This window comes from Sparus aurata, chromosome 20, assembly GCF_900880675.1.
Source record: "Sparus aurata chromosome 20, fSpaAur1.1, whole genome shotgun sequence".
NCBI lineage: Eukaryota > Metazoa > Chordata > Actinopteri > Spariformes > Sparidae > Sparus > Sparus aurata.
In genome coordinates, this window is record NC_044206.1 from 17,132,480 (window position 1) to 17,149,141 (window position 16,662).

At 41.3% G+C, this 16,662-nt stretch overlaps 1 protein-coding gene and 1 long non-coding RNA gene across 6 annotated transcripts in view; one reads left to right on the forward strand and one right to left on the reverse strand.

Moving 5' to 3' along the window:
- The window catches only part of adkb (adenosine kinase b), a 114,452-nt gene that overhangs the window by 24,268 nt on the left and 73,522 nt on the right, over positions 1 to 16,662 (forward strand). The window lies entirely within an intron of this gene.
- The window catches only part of LOC115571837 (uncharacterized), a 30,726-nt gene that overhangs the window by 13,195 nt on the left and 869 nt on the right, over positions 1 to 16,662 (reverse strand). The window contains exon 2 of the long non-coding RNA XR_003981990.1: positions 12,453 to 12,572. This is a non-coding gene — a long non-coding RNA (uncharacterized LOC115571837). The remainder of the gene's footprint in view (positions 1 to 12,452; positions 12,573 to 16,662) is intronic.

Genomic DNA, 16,662 nt, shown 5'->3' on the forward strand with positions numbered 1-16,662 from the left:
GCAGCCCGCTCAGACGGAAAGAGCCTGCCAAACACCGGTCCCCTCACATATAAATTGCATCATTAACATCGCCTAGATTATTCCAAGCTCTCCCACCGGGTTTATGGCAGCACCGGCTCAACTTAACTATTTGACTCACTGAAGACATTCAGGTTTCCTGAGTGAGCTGTGCTCAGATCTGCGCTGAAATGCGCCAATTCTATTCTCTCTTAAGGTTTTAAACAAATCCAGAGGAAATCTGTATCTTTTTTTCACTCAGAAAGGCTTATTATATAGTTGAATGTGCTTTGCTGTATTTCCTTCACAGCTATTTACTTCAGGTGTGTGTTGTCCGGCACGCAAAATCAAGACTAGTTACTTTTAGGGCTGGGTGATAGGGGAGAAATTACTGTTGAGGGACATGGCTGAATTCAGTTTCACAGTATTAATAACTCTTGTTCTGCCATCTCAATATATATTACCTATATGATCATCAACTTAATTTTTGATGCAACTAAAAGTTGAAATGTCAGACAGGACTCTTGAGGACTTTGATAACCAATTTTTGTAAAGTTTATTATTACAGCATGTTCATTTGTACACAGTATGCTTATTGAATCCTGATATGTTTCAACTGAAAATTGACATGTTAAAGATACAATATGTAGGAATTTCTTGAGTTGTTTACCTTACCACATTATCCCAAATGTTTCCAACTATGTTTAAACCCAGAGAAATCCACAACTTTACTCAAGGCAATTGTGCGTTTCATTTGATGGCCTGTTGCTACTTCCTGGATAAGGATGTTGCCTCCTCTCCTTTCAGTAATGTCTTCAAGTTTCCCCTCCAGCTCCAGTAAAAAAGGCAACATTACAGAACATAAACACCGGAAAATAGAGGATACCTCCGCAGAAGTTAAAAAGTAATCACTGAGCTCTCCTCCCGTCAGTAAACAGCTCCGGATCAGAGCAGAATCCGATGTAAATCTGGGTGGGAATTCCTCCAGAAGGGCTGGCTCTGCACCCAGCTTTCTAGCAGCCAATCAGCAGATATGACCCCCGCTCTGCCTGGTCCTCCACATCACTCTGCGCAGATGTCTTTTGTTTTGTACTGATATGGAGATATGATGCCATCATGTTTTGATTTAGGGCTAGAAAGGATCAGATGAGTAATCGTTTAGCCCACGAAACAACATTTTTGCTTGTTAACTGAGACGATTTTAAAGTAATATCCGGTTGCAGCTTCTTAAATGTGAGGATTTGCTGCTTTTCCGTTTTATTTAAAAGTTTATCTATTAAGAATATGGTTGGGTTTTAGACTGAATAAACACAATTTACCATTTACCATGTACCATTTAAATAAACACAAATAAACCCATTCATTGATAATAAATGTGTTGTCTCAGTTCTAATAGGATTCTGCTCGAAGTCAAGTTATATTCGATCATTACTGACCAGCTCTAGTTGCATTGTCCCTTCTTTAAATTAGAAAAGAGAATCCTTGATCTGTCGCACCTTAGAAGGAGGCTCTCTAGCCCAATTGACATCAGCAGTGGAGCTGGATGGAGCTTCCTCAGATCAGTTGGCAATTAACTCTGTAATTACTATCCGAGGTCAGGGTTAAGCTCCGAGTTAAAGGTTGGAGCAGCAAACATTTTTATATGATCCTCTTACTCTATTATCCTTTCTCTCTGCTACAAGGTTTTACCTCATGGGGAGAATACATTACATAAAGCCCCTTGGCAATTACTCCTCAATGAATATCCTCATGGTGTATAGTCCATATGATTAATCTGGAATCCCCTCTGCCCCTGTCCAACCCGCAGGCCTGGCTCTGCTTACCATGCAAGTTTCATTTTCACCTGAACAAATGGCTCCTTTAGACAAAAAGTGCCAACCTTTTACTTTTACTGGCTGCTTGGGAGAAAGGGAAAAAAAAAAAAAAACGGGAACAAGAGAGGGAGAGCACAACCTCCTGCAGTAAAAACAGATATTCCAACAAGGGGAAAAAAGGAGGGGTGGGGTCAGAGTAGTAGCTGGTGGTGGGGAGTTTTTTGGATGAGGAGGGGAGCCGACGCTTAATAGTGTTGAATAAAGGAACATTTATTTTTGTGCTTCGGTCTGTAACAGCCTCAGGAAATAGCTCAGTCTCTTGATCGGGAGCAAATCCTATTAACTTACAGTGCTCTCACTCAGGGTAATGGGCTCCACCTTGAGACTTGGGAGAGCACTTTTCCCTCTGACACATTGATACCGGTGTCTGGAGGGCTTGGCGTTGGGTAGTCTAACACTCGGGCGAAGACTAATCAAGTCAAACAATCCGCCGGGCCGGAGCAACACGGAGCGAGGATGTTGATATCCAGCGAGCTCATTCAACAGGCCCCTTCACACGTTCCTAACCCAATACCAAAGGATCAGTGCACGGGATCAGTTCAAGATCAGGTTATTCGAGCCCCTGAGAATTGTAAAGCGATCCCTTAGCAGCTTTTGCTTTCTCAGGAGTGATCGGAGCTGTCGGCTCTGTTATAGACTGCTTGGGCCAGGGCAAAAGGGAACTCCTGGGGTCTCCATTTATTTCGGTCCAGCAAGGGGAAGGACTGTCTGGGAAAGTGTTTGCACTGTATGTGTGTGTTTGTGGGAGAAAGTGAGAAAGAGAAACTCAATTTACAGTATGTGGGTAACCACCGTCCCCAAAGCCAATTGGTAGAGAAGCTCCAATATCTTTTAGTGAAAACATAGGGTACCTCTAGTTTATTATTTTCTGTCAGGAATCTGATGTTTAAAAAAAATATGGCTGGAGTTAGTTTAAAGCTGCCACATACTGTTATTAGCCTACTGCAAGAACCTCCAGAGTAATAGGAGCTCTCTATCAAAGCATAACTACTCCAATTAAGAGACTGTGCTGGATTTGTGGGTGGCAACAGACTTCTCCGCTGGTAAAAAGCAACAAATTACCCATTTCCCAACACACACCCCATATGTTTTTTGAGAATTGGCACCCTCCGAAGCCTCGTCTGAACGTGTCCTAAACTTGACCGCGTTTGAAGCTACGTGACACCACTGATGGATCGCTTCAGTCCGGACGCGCTCATAAATCCATGTTCAATGGCATGTTCTTCTCCTTTCACCATTACCCCTTGTGCCTGCTGTCATCCGGCTGTCTTATGTCTGCAGAGTTACAGTGTGCACCTGTCAGAAACAATTTATGGCAAGCAATTTGTTGTGTACCATGGGAGTTGCAGTTTCTTGAGTTTCCCCCTGTTTTTCTTCTATTTGTTTCACATTAGACATGGATGTTTGTCTTGCATTGTATCTGTTTTGCGTGGGATAAATTTAAGGATTACAACCCCCTTCTCAGGGGTTTTTAATGATCTAAAAACTCACTAAGCTTAAGACAAGGATGTTATTCTTTGGAGGTACATGTTTTTCTCCGGACAGCAACATTAGTTGGCTTGTCATGAGCTGTCACCAGCTTTGTTTGATACAATAAAATGAAATGAATGCTCAGCAATTAGATGTTTGTTCTGTCTTATTGTTGCACGACTGCGCCTCTGCTGCTTGTGCTCTCAGCTAGGATTATCGCCCCTAAGAGGGGGAAGCATTACAAAATGACAGCCTCTCATGTCGAACAAGTCAAGCTGATTCAGTGAATATTGAAGAGTTTCCCACCACATGTTCTCCTGCATGTTAAGGGAGCAGCGTTAACCTTGTTTTGATTTGCATCTCCTTAGCAATTAAGATAATATGTCGTAATTAGAATTTTAATGTACCGCTGTGAGATTTTTGATAATTATACAGAATTCTCCGCGGTGATTTTCTTTTGCCTGCTTGTCTTCACAGATGAATTCATGGCTGATTAGATCACCGCTCTAATCAGATTTGAGTTACATTGTAAAATATCTTCCCACATGTCTCTGTCAAGCTGAGTTACTCAGTGTAACTGTGAAACGGTTAAAGTGACAACACATATGTTCGATTGGCAGTTGACAAATTGTACTTTTACAAGCAGCAGGTTGCTGCATAACAACAGATAGAAAGCTGAGGTGGGACTTCAGTCTGCCAGACACATATAATTAAGTATAAAGGCTGGTTAGTTGAATACTGGGTTGGAGTGATGTCTTGTGCTGTGTGTCTGAAATCACTTACTCCTTCACTCAAGCACTGTTCTTTAAATAATAAAAGCTCAACGGTTTGCTCTGACTGTTACTGGCAGTCAGTTAGGACTTGGTACATCACTGACAGGTGCAATATCACAACACATCATCATCATCACAACAGTGACTCTTTGTTACATGATGGTATTTTTGGGCCAATGCTTTACATTTTTGTGTACTATTGCATATGTTTTAAGCTTGTATTTTACACTAATATTGAACATGAGGTTACACTATAGCTCTTTGATTGTGTCTCGAACACTTTGTTTGATGTTTCACACCTCTCTTGTTCTCAACCACTAATAAATGATTAATTGATCTTTCAGTCAAGGTAGTGGCATAGATTTTGGCATAGCAGTTACTGAAATGTGTGAAACAGATTGATTAATGATCATCAAGGAAGGGGATCTTATTTTCACCTAGCGCCACCATGTGGTCAAATTTTCACCTTTCAGATGACTGTATGATACCTTATACATTGAATAACCAACATTAATGTCAGCTCACTGTATTTTAAATTCTTAATGTTAGCATCTTCACTAGCATTAATGTAAGCAGTTGATTTTGCTAATTTTGCAATTTTAGTATAATAATGGAATAATACCATCCTAAAACCATGTTATGGTATAATATACCTTGCTAAAATTAGCATGTATGATAGTTTGCAGACATAATAAGTTTAAAGGATCAATTCAAGATATGGCCAGAATTTTATTTTAAAGGTGCAGCATTTTTAAAGAATTACTAATTGCATGCTGAAATTATCAACAGAATGTTAAGAAATGACAGTTTTGAGGTTATGGCATCTGCGTATTGTGTCACAGAGATATCTATTAATGTTAACATGCCAACTAGTTAGGCCCTGCCCATTTGAGTCGCATTCTCCGGTGCTAGTAGTGTAAACACCAATACTCCCAATACATGCCCAGTTAACTGAGCTAACTAGCAGCTGTAGTTAGCAGCAGTTAGCGGTTACTCGTGACTTGTGATATGCTGTCCCCTGTTTGTTTTGAGCATGAATTGGCCAATTCTCACATATTGCACCTTTAAGACATTAATAAGATAAATCAACACAACAATATTAAGTGCAGAGATGTCTGCTGAAGTTCCTTGGGTCATAGTCCTGTTCATAACTGCTGTAAATCACCTCTATACTGTATGTGCTGTCTTCAAACTGGCATATGTTAGTCTCAGAGGCTATGTGTCCAGCCGTGTACACTGGGATGCTCTACAAGCTCTACGGCTACCTGAGCTAGTGATCTTGTTAACAGCAGGTGGTCACCGCAGCCAAAAATGGCTACAGCAAAGGGTAGCAAGGCTGGTATAATTAGCAGCAGTAGGCGTTATTGCTGCCCGCTATAGTTTTGGAGTTACCATTAAATTCTGGCTATTTCTTACAATAATGAGTAAATTCCAGATTGAATTGTTGGTGTTTTATTAGGTCAAGCTATTTCAACATTGATGTGAATGTTTGCCTGCTCCAATTAGTCCTTACACCCCACAATGCAACCCTGGGATCACTGCACACAATGCATATTACATCAGTAAACTCAACCTCAATACATTAAGTATGGTTGTTTTTTTGTGTATCTGCCTGTGTTTTCACAGTGCTGTTTTCTAGCTGCTTGTTTATATTCAGCTCAAGACAGCAGCCAATATTCCCCTTGGCCTTTTCACTACAACAGTACAAACCAGTCAATATTGGCAGGAGAATATTTTCCTGCCCCAAGTTGCCACAGTATCAATACTTTAGGTGGATAACAGGGGCCAGGGTAAATGAACAGATATCTGCAAAGAAAAACTAAACCTGAGACCTCTTTGTGGTGCGAAATTGGCCACCACAAAGGAATTAATGACGGATCCTTCCAGCATAATTGTCTAATTATGCCGGGCAGATGGGGCACTGCTTTAACTAGGACACATTGTGCTACCTCTCCAGACTCTCCACAACAAAAGGCAAACCAGTGTGACAGCCTCTTCAGCAGTGAGTGGGAGGGAGAGTGAAAGAAAGAAAATGGAGAGAGAGAGGAGAGGAGAGGAGGGGGAAAAAAACTGGGTCTGTCACAGAGCCATTCCTCCACTCGATATGTTACCACAGAAACAAATGTATGGTGTAAACACTGCGTGGATCACAGCTCCTGGGAGGTGAATCACTGCAGTGTAATGAGGTTGGTTTACATGCTGCTTCTCAGCTTCCCACCCAGACTAACTCAATACTTAAACCCTCTAATTAAAGAGAATCGGCCACTCGATAATTGATCGCATCGGTTGCCTCGGCGTACGCCGTCACTGTTAGGCTTCACACCACTGTTTATTAGAGCTGTCTGCCAGCTTTGTCTCCTGGGAAGGAAGAGAGAAGGGAAATGCTAGAGGGGAGGGGTAGGTAGGGATGAAACAAAGGTAAACATGTAAAGAAATTAAATCTGCGTTCTTGAAAGCTGCTGTTTAAAGTAGCAGTGGGACAAGCAAGAGGCTATCACGTATCAGCGTTGGTCTCGAGGGTGTTTCAGGCACTTCAGCTGTACATGTCACTCGGTGGTTATACTGCTTGTCTGTGGTAGCCTTACTCCCTGCATCAAAAAGTCATTAAAGGGGCATTAAGTAATCTATGACCTTTATTGACCTCTTTCTGCAACCCACAGGAATTGCAACAACACTGAAGAGAATCTCGATATGCCAATGCCGATTCCATACCACACTATGTTTTCTAAGCAAAGTTTCTAGTAAACAATAGTCAAAGATGTGCTTGATTCTTTTTTATGTGCTGTTCGTCAACATTTTCATTCTAGGAAGCAGTGCACAAAGGAAACAGAAGAGCTTCTCAAAGCTGAAAAAAGCTGGGGAGACAGCTACAGGGACTCAGAAAACAAAAATAAAGTATTAAAAAAAATATATATATTTTTTCCTAATGTGCAGTTTAATTGGCAGTGGTATTCCAATTTTTGTAGTGTGACTGACGGCTGAATCTGCAATTCTCCCGTCGATAGAAAACAAAGGCAAAGTGTTGGGCTGTGTGATATAGCCTCAAAATAGTATCATAATGTTTTTTAAGCTGTGTTGCAATACACAGTATTTATCTCTATATTTTGAAATCTCCTCAAAAGGCCTCAAGCACTTAATATTTACAAAGAGTGAGAATTCTGATAAGTAATCTTCAGTAATGCGAATATAATGACTGTGTTTAAAGGCAAGTACTACAACAAGTCGAACAGTCTGATTTGTTCAGTCAAATTAAATCACTTTACTGTAATGCAAACTTTAAAACCAGGAAAAGACAACACTTATCTTATATCATGCTATAACCACATCCAAATCTATGACAATTTATTCTGTAGCCTTGTATTATGATAATTATTTGATATCGACATTCTGCAAAGCCTAAGTGGAGTGCATTGATTTACTTATAACTGTAGTATGTACTTGTACTACATTTTAAATGTCTGGTGCAGCTTGTTTCTTTTGCCTGAAACTAATTATAGTCATAATTTGCGGGTTTCAAAGCAGAGTTCAGGAAGTAGAGAAAGTTCGAAAGCATCTAAAATCGAAAAACACTTAAATAATAGTCATTTTATTCAGTCTGTAAAGAACGTGTGAAAGGTCATTACAACCCCACAAATATACAAATTAGACCTTTAAATCATTTTTGTACCCAAGAAAATGTAGCGTAGGCGGTAATCTTTGTGTATGGACATTGTGTCACAACATTGCAGGTGTTTGCACTCTCACTTCTCCTGTCTTTCTTCATTTCCCTTTCCCTGCCTAGCTCCTCTTCAGGTTATTATTGACCCATGTCAGCTTTACCACTGAGGTCCATCACTGTGTTTTGAAGCAGGTAGACAGGAAGTGACAGAACTGACTATTGAGCACCTTCAGGACCTTTGACTTATAGATTTCCTCTGACTCCCTGTGGCGTGGGGTAATTGCTGAGTTTCAAAAATTGATTTATGGAAAGTAAATGTATCATCAAGGACTGGGACTGGGAGGGGGGAGGGAGAGGATTGCCGGTGAAGAGGCTGAAGAAGAAACACGGCTGCTGGAGGAACATAACATACAGTGGCATGTATTTGTGGTAAATGGGTCTGGGAGTAAATACCCAGAGTACACCTGCAGAGCAGACAGAGCAGGTTATTACAGATAGACCTGAACAGGTGTGGAGGAGTCGAGGAAGATGTACGACTACAGTCAGTCTGTTGAGCTAATTTGAAAGGGCTTCTTTGTTTGCTACGGCTTCAAAACACCACTGGCGTAGCAATGCAGTATCACGCTGCTTAACTGCACCAACATCAGTTATTAGCCATTTAAGATAACATAGAATTACCAAGAATGAACATTAAATATTTGTACCAGGATTTTGTGCATGCCATTATTACCTTGTCAAAAAGGCTGCTAGGTAGAAAAGTGTGTGAAAGAATGTAAAGGCAAATGGCTATAATTAGGGCTTATTCATCAAAACGACTTTTTTGAGTGGAGTCACCATTATTAGATTTGTTCTTTAAGTTACATCTCATTTGTATTTATGAGCTAAACGGCGACCTGACCTTGGCCTCAGACAAATAATTATAGTTTTCCTTGGCACGGTGTTTTTTTGTACAGAATGATCTGATCAGTCTGTCATGTCTACATTGGCAGCAACCCATTTGGCAACCAACCAAAGAGAAACATATTATTACAAAGTGGGTGTAACTTCCTTATGCCAATCACAAAGTGCTGGTTTGGCATTTCTGAATTCCTGTGGCTGGCAGCTGCTAGCCATTTCTCTGACAACCTTTTTTAAAGAGGCTTGCTGGGGTTTTCCCGTCATTAACAATTATAAGAAAAAATACTCTACTTTCATGCACACTCATAGAAACAGTGATATACTTAACTTTATACTGGGAGGCCAGAAATATAGAGCTCCCCTATTGTCTTATGAGATGCAGGAGATCTTTATGAAATCATGTTTATTGGCACTGTATTTTTTTTTTTTTTATAAATGAGGCAGATAAAATGTCAGAAATACTCTTAAATGAAGTCCAACACTACAACATATACTATAGCCTGAAAACACATGAAGTTCAGTGAACATCCCTCTGAAATAGAGCTGCAAGTAATGATATTTTCATTATCAACTAATCTGCCAATTCTTTTCATGATCAAGTTGTCGATAAAATGCTACTAGCATTGCTTCTTTTGTCCAACCATCTAAAACCCAAAGACTTTTTGTTTACTATCAAAAATGAAAGAAACAAAGAAGAGCATTTTTTAAAGCTGGACCAGAAAAAACAACCTCAACGGTCATCAGTCATCAGCAGTTTGTATGTCCGCAGTTCCAAGTCGTCCGTTTTGTCCGAGTATCACCACCTGGTGGTCGGCGGGTTATTTCCTCTCATGAAGGCGGAGAATGTACAAGCTAGTTGGCTATTGGCTGTAGGCTCCAGGTGCAGTCTTTTTTAGCCGGGACATAGGCAACGTGAGGCAACGCAGCAGTTGGCTTTCTTTGCTACCAGTTCTCTAAATTTGATTTTGTGTGTCTTGGCAGCTGTGTGATGGCACATTTCCCCTGACAGAAGCTGGCATATGTAGCATGACATTATTTACCTAAATAAACTAAATACTGTCTACTTACACTGTGCTATACTTCTGCTGCCATTAGTCTTGATGCAATCATTGAGATTTGTTGTATACACCCAGCTGGTTTATCCTTGAGTGTGTAATACCATAAGAGCAAGCACAGCCCTGTTTATTTAATGTTTCTGCAGAGGTTATGAAGAGAAGTTAAGTTTATTGAACTTTGTATCCTTTTGCACTCATTGGTTTTTATTTCAAGGGTGTGAGAGAGACACAGCACTTCCCCCTGGCTCTGAGCAGATCCTCTGTGCTATGTTATTGTAGTGGTGACCTTGGTTCTTCTCTAAAAGCCTTCTGTCAGTGCAGATTCTTACAGGCACACAGCCGTGTAGTGTTGGCTGGAAACTCATTGAATCCGCTCCGCCAAAGCCAACAGGGCAGAAGGGTGCAGGTGCTGCACTGAAATTGGTTTGCTTTTTGCTTAAAAAGTAAAGTGTGCTTCACCCAGAATGGCTCTCTCTAAACAGTCTCTGTAACTAGACTCGGCTCCCCGCACTCCACTTTGGGGTTATGGTTTCACTGGAATTACAAAAGTCTGTTTACACAGTGCGAAACAAATATACAGCATGAATTGGATTCTGATACTAGACTGTATATATTTGGGTTATGAAAACTGCTCAGATGGTGGTATTTGGCCATTCCAGTAAATAATGAGTGTAGGATGGAAGTTAGGTGAATCAGCCTTGGCCCACGCTCAGTTTATAAAGATTATTATGAGACTGTGATTTCAAGTAGAAAATAGACTGAATGAGATCGAATTCGTTTTTTTGGCAGAAGGAAAGCCTTGTTGGCACATGGAACAATATCTAAATAGAAATCACATTTTTCACTCCAGTTAGATTTAACTGGAGTGCATTGTCCTCCTTTCTGGCTCAGAAACTTTGCTGTCTAGAAATGTGAAAGTTGCAGCCGCAGAGTTACGGTATATTAACATTATTGGCACGCGGGGTGTTATATCTGGCACGGAGAATCCATTTTGAGAGAGCTTGGAAATACTGTGTATGTAAAGAGCGTCTGTCACAGACCTTAGTTTCTTCTCTTAACCTGCAGAGTGTTAAATAGGTCAGTAATATTTCCCTTCTTTTTGTTGTAAAAATGCACAGGATACAGGACCAAATCATTAGCATGGATGGAATCCAGAGCATTAATGGTAACCAGGCAGAGTCGAATGACATTGTTATTGCAGCCGTTCCCCGGGAAAGTGAGGGGAGCTGAAAATTTATATTTGATTTATTGCAGGGTTTGAATTTATGTTCCAACTCTCAATAGGAAAGTAAGTGATCTTCGCCCGGTTTTCTCACAAGAGAGGGCCCCACAGCATCTGGTGCTGGAAACATCTCTGTATCAAACGGAGTTCCTTCTCGTTTTCTTTTTGCACTGCTTAACCACCAAGAATTTACACCTGTAGGGGATATAGTATTACTATGTTTATTGGATCGGATTCAAGTCTGAGCCTTGAGAAATTATCACACGAGCGAAATAAGCTGCTCTTTGTGGGAAACGTTGTGCAACAAGTTACCAGACGCACATTACATTTTTGTTGTGATTATCTGCTATTTGCTACTTTGCGATTCATGATTGCGACGACGTAGCTAAGTTGTTATTTACCTTGGTTTATTATGCACTAAATGGTGTTTGATAGCTTGAGTGTCTGCTCAGTATTGCAAGCATTATGACATTGATATAAAGATCTTTAATCTACTCTGCTCAAGTGCTGTTATTTATTAGGAGCCATTTTTTACTTATACTGCAGATGAGAGCAGAAATATACAGCTCACTGTCACCGTGAGTGTGCTTTTGAATCCTCGAAACATCGTATCTTCACATTATTATCTGCTTGAAGTGATGATACGAATACCATTCTTTATGGTTTGGTAATAACTGCCTTATTTTTCATAGGGACGCACAGCATTATTTATCACTGGCAGTGTTCATGAGGATTAATGATGCATAACTCTGTCGGAGTTGTCTGGCATACAGCACCAGCCGAAGGAATCTGGAAGGTTATCAGAGCAATAAATCCCAAGTTTTTCCGCCGTTGTTTGTCACGATGCACTGCAGCAGCCAGTAGTTATGACGGTTCCAGCTTGTCCCCCCCCCCTCCACCCCACCGCCACCACTTCTCCTTCTCTCTGTAAGCCGTCAGAAAAATAACACAACTTGTTTAAGCTGCCAGTTGATAAGGTGGAATTTGATCGCACAACCTCCAAAGTTCAAAGCGGGCAACTGTTCTCAAATCTTCTCCTTATTACGTTGATTCTGTCTGCTTCCAGCTGGATGATGGGGTGTAGATAAGGAGCGAGCCGCACACTCTCTCCACCTCTGATGTTCGTTCTTGGCAATGGGAACACGAGCACAGTCTGTTCAGTCTTGCATTTTAACTGTTTTGTCAATTGCCGTCATCCAATTCTGTTATGTCTATAAACTGAAAATTAAATTAGGTGTGCAGACTGTTACACAAGTTCAATCTATACCCGCCCAACAGCAGTATTTCTTTCATCACGGCTTATACTCGCTTGTTTAATTTATTGAATCAATTGCCCCTTTAACTTGCCAAGCAGGAGGAAGCCATCCATGCATTGTCCATGATCCGGGCAGAGAGGAAGATTCAGTCTATTAGTGCAATGATAGGACCCTTTACTGCAGCAAGCTCACTGACTGAATGGCATCCTTCTCAAGGTCAGGCCGGAGCTAAGAGCTATTTTCTGCTTACCTGTGCAGCCAGCCGGCCACAGAATCTGCACACAAACTGCCTTTACACCAGTGAGCTTAGTAAGCGGAGAGGCTCATCACTGATATTTCCAGCTGGTAACATGAAGATGAACCTCTTTGCCTGCAGAAAAGGACACAAAGGCATGAGTAATATGATAAGTGGGATCTTGCTACAGTGCGTAAAGACATTAGGAATGTTGTTTTTCGATCTGCGCCAGGGGCCGAATCACATCCTCCCATTGTGCCCCTGTCAAAGAAAACCGGTATGTTAAGCGTGAATCTGTTTGCAGACAGGGTCAGAGGTCAAACTGAGAGCGCGGTTGTTTTGTCTGCTTGTTTCTTGATGGATGTGAAATGTGTGGCCCGTACCTCGAAAAACACAAGCATCCGGATGAAGTAATGCGGCTTGATCACCATTAAAAGAACTCATGGCAGGCTCGTTTTAAGCTGCTTACGTTCAAGGACCTACTTTATGTATGTCCAAACCTTAAAGAAGTGTGTCAGTGATCCGACAATGGATATACCGGAGGATTAAGGTTAATAATGTCTGGGATGGTTTGTTTTTTGTTGAATAATCGTGATAATCATTTCCCTGATGGTAAATTATGTCACGAAATGCAGTCATAACACTCATTAGAGCCCACTTCCTCCCAGCAGCTAATGTTTTGAAGTGAATTTTCCGCACTGTCACATTAAATTTTACCCGGGCCTGACCTGTGCTAAGCCCTCAACCGGGGCTGTCATTTGGCGTATGCTCCAAAAAAAAAATCTCTTCGGTAACACGGATCACCCGCGCTGTCACCATATCCAGGGGGGGCGCTGCCACCTCCGAAAGATCAAAGCACTGTGCAAATCTGCCATACTGCATACAGGGGAGTTGTGATAGGAAGGCGGGGCCCCAGAACTGATTCACCTGTGCAGGGGCCGAGCGCAGCTGCACTCCCACCAGCTGGAGCCCGTGGACCACAGATAGGATTAGAGGCTTTAGCTGCAAAGGTCCCTCATCATCTCTCCGTCTGGACCTCATGTAGCAACAACCCCCGCAAACACAAACACCACTTTATGATCACTTAATAACACCCGCGGCCTTACTTCGCGCACACACTCACACACACACACACACACACACACACACTCGGTAAATCAGCTCATGTGCTTTTATAGCCACCATTGTCTCTGCAGATAAATAGGACAACCTAGCAGTCTGGGAGTCCCAGCCCATGAATCTGGTGTGGAGGCATTTTCTCTCCTCAACCCCCCCACCTCAGAAAAGGTATCACTGCATGGGCCCGCCATTGTGAAGCTTCTGTATCCCAGCTCAGCCCCTCATGCCTGCCAGGTAAACCCGTCTGCCTCTTTGCTGCTGCGATAGGGGAGTTTGGCTCTGACTGACTGAAACAACATCACCTTGTTTATCCTGTAAATAATTCACCCCTCCCGGGCAACAGAAACAAAATCAAGGTTGTGTGTTTAACAAGGGAGGCGAGGAATGAAGAAGAGCCAAAAAGGAAGAAAAAAAAATCAGGTGTTTCCTTTTTAGATAAACTTGCCGCCCGGGGACAGCGACACATCCCTCATTCCTATGCAGTGCGAAGATGCTGCAGTGAGATGTGTTAGGAGTTGTGTGTGTGTGCGGAGGGGTTTATTTTGTGTGCTCACTGAACTTGCCCTTTGATAGCTCTCTGAAGAGGGTGCAGAGATACTGTTGGGGACATTCTTGTCGTGTTTAACATCAGAACCTATGGAGTGTGTCCGCGCATCATCGAGTTTGATGCTTATCATTGGGGGCTGCTCCTCGGAGCTGTCACCTCCCCCCTCGCCCGCCGCCCCGTCTGTGACACGCATGTATGCGGACACGCAAGAAGTCTTCGTTTGTCTTGGTGTTTTGTGTTCGTCTAACATCGCTCCCCTAGGGTAGTGCACCAGTGTCTTGTACAGACAGACTGTTTATTTCCTTCTCACTTGTAGCATCCTCTCTCTGTTTTGTTCTGGGTTTTTTATTTGTTGGGATTTAAACAAGGCTTAAATTAAGTACAGTGCCGTCCGTGTATATTTAGACAAGTGACACGTTTGGTACTACGTCGGCTCTGAAATAAAACCATACAATGAAAAATGCACACTTTCAAACTGAGGATTATAAAGCAATGGCATCAGCAGAAACAGTTTAAATAGAAAGAAAAAAATAGGAAAACTAGAAGGGCATTCTGAGAGCGCAGAGCTCTGCCAAGGCCAATGGTCCACTGTACAACGATATGCAAATCTGCAAGCGCAACAACTAATATATGTGTGGATATATTTGTTATGTCAAAGTATGGTCGTGCCTAGTTGAAGCCTCATCATCTCAGCTGCACATTGATCATGTACTTTTAAATAGGAAATATTTCAGATACTTGGCATACATTTGTGAAAATACTTGTGATAATCTACATATGTACATATATGTAGAAATATGCACATAACATCATAGACATGGCAGTTTATCAAGAACAGTTGTTAAGAAAAACTTTATGTTAAAAAAAAGACGATTTTACTCTGAATTAATTTGCACATGTCAGACAATGAAGTGTAATTAAATTTCCATAGCAAAGCGATTACTGGTACTATGTGGATTGATCATTCTGATTTAAGATTCCAACTTAACCGCTTACATGGACATTAAATGAAATGATCCGATAAGAGGTGCGTTTACACGCCCCAAAGCATTTAATCAATATATAACTTTTTTGACATCCGCAAAGTGTTTCCAGCTGATGTGAATCATCTAATCTGCTGGAAATATAATGATTTATTTTGTAAATTAATTGAGAGAGAAAAGATCCGACTGTGTGTTGTTCAAGTATTTACATGGTAATTAGGAACAGATTATCAAAGATTTACACCACCGATCGATCTGATTGAAAGCTAATTCAGATCAGGCCAGATTGGAGCACTCTCTTCTGATTGAGGTGGCTACATGACACATGATTACTCTGATTATTTGGGTCCATTATCACAGCAAATGTTTTGTTATTTTTGTAGTCGTTTCTGTCCCAATTGAACTTAAAACCATCTACTGTAATTGAAGATGTGTGCCGTTTATTCTGCCATGGCCAAAAGCTCGATCTCGCGATGTCAGCGAAAGTAAAAAATCCCTTCTGTATCTGATTTGGATCAACTCCAATACGTAATGGGTTACTGCAACACCCCTCCACCGAGCTTCATGAAAATCAGGCCAGTAGTTTGTTTGTGATTCTGCTGACAAACAAGTGTAATCGAAAGCATAACCGCCTTGGTGGTGTTAAAATGTTTGGAAGGGTGCCCTGGTGTCTGTCTGCTGTCAGATACCTAATAAAGGCAAAAACTAAAGTCAAAACACGTGCATCTTGTTGCTGCTCCATCCTACAATACTTGCCTCCACCAGATATTTAAGGAATAAAGAATAAAGGGAGCAGAGGTGCAGTGTAAAATATCCATCCCTGTACGTATATGTCAGCCCCTCTCTATCCCCTGTGGCTGATTAGAAATGTGACACAGTGTGCATAGATCACATGCATAATATAAATGTCATCTTAAGTGGGAATCAGCACTGAAAAGCCGTCATCAAAGTTAGCGGCCCTCGATTAATTATGTAATCTTGTTGTGGCGTCGAGTCTATTTGCATAACAGTAGATGATGGAAATTGATTTGCATTTGTGCAATATTTTAATGCAAAATGACTTACTAATGACAAAATGTATCCCCCTCATCATCTGGTTGCACTGGCAGAAATCCCTACATTGTTAACTGGGTATGGATGTAAACAGCAAACACCTTCAAACCGACTTAATGATAATTTTTTTTTTTTTAAATAACTCACGTAATATGATTGGATTCCCTTAGAAACAGTCTTTTTAGTGGTTGGACATAACTCAAGAATCAAGGGGTTAACCTATCAGGATCTGTTTGATTTGATGGGAAAAATCCCTAAGGTGGAATATGAAATTGTTGAAGTCCCACTTTCATGGGTTCCTTCAAGCCAAGACTCAGCACTTTAACATTAGACAGGTTGTTAAATTTCAGATATAATGCCGAAGTAGAGCCAAATCAGTAGGACATGAGTCACTGTCCAAATACTTGCAGATTGTACAGTATATTTGAACGTCATTAAAGCGTCAGTCGGCTTTATATTGTCCTGCAGCCAGAGCCTAAAGCCGCATGACAACTGTGAAACAGCCATTGCAAGAGCAGACTTG